Consider the following 884-nt stretch of genomic DNA (forward strand, 5'->3'; position numbering starts at 1 on the left):
CTTTCCAATATAAACCTAGCGACAGCCCAAACGACTTACTCAAATTTTCTATTTAAATAAAATGACGCAAACATTTTGTAAGAAAACCGGAAGACAGTGACAATGGAACCTTGATCTGACTCCCCCCCCTTATCCTACCCCACCTCCCCTCCCCCTTCACAGCAGACATGAAACGCGCTTTGTGCCTCGCGTGGTTGCCTTTAGGAAGACCTGACGTCGATGATGTAAGCTCGGTGGTGTAAACGCGCAAGACATCAACAAGGTAAGGCGGAAAAAAAATGTTTCATTCGTATAAACGTTTCTGAATGGATACGTTTGTTGTGTTTTTGTTGTCGTTTTTGCTGTATTGTCTTGTGTTCATTGAGATTTGTCTATGAGTAATCGAGGTTCATGTGGTAGTTGATTTGTTATCTTGTGTTAATTGTTATACTAATGTTATCTTATTTGGGGCTGATTAAGTTTAATAATGTGTGTTTGGTTTTCAGCTTCTGTTTATTTTTTTCCGTGCTAGTTAGGTAGGAATTTGAACTGGGTTTTGCCTTGCATTAATCAGGTTTGATAATCGCATTTAATTATCTTTTATTTTATGTTGAATGTGTTTTATCATTTATTTCATCTCTAACTATTCCTAACGACTTGCAAGTAAATATTTTCATTCATATTGATAATATTACCCAGCCATGTGTTTTCGAAATCACCTGTTTTACCCATCCTAAGTAAAAACACGATTTAACCTATCATTTCACTTATTTATCATACTTTCTCTCCTTTCCTTTCCTTTTATTTTGAGTGCCTGCTCCTGGTTTCTCTTACGACTGTATTTCCGTCCTGATTATTTCTTAATGTTTTGAAATCATGATTACATCTTTTCTTCATTTTATCAG

General features: G+C 35.9%; 1 protein-coding gene across 1 annotated transcript in view; it reads left to right on the plus strand.

Annotated features, from left to right (window-relative positions):
- LOC119594315 (cyclin-dependent kinase-like 2) overlaps positions 1–884 on the plus strand; it is a gene marked incomplete in the record, with an annotated part of 54,980 nt that overhangs the window by 328 nt on the left and 53,768 nt on the right. The window contains 1 exon segment of the mRNA XM_037943374.1: positions 1–262.

The sequence above is a fragment of the Penaeus monodon genome, chromosome 33 (genome assembly GCF_015228065.2).
Source record: "Penaeus monodon isolate SGIC_2016 chromosome 33, NSTDA_Pmon_1, whole genome shotgun sequence".
NCBI lineage: Eukaryota > Metazoa > Arthropoda > Malacostraca > Decapoda > Penaeidae > Penaeus > Penaeus monodon.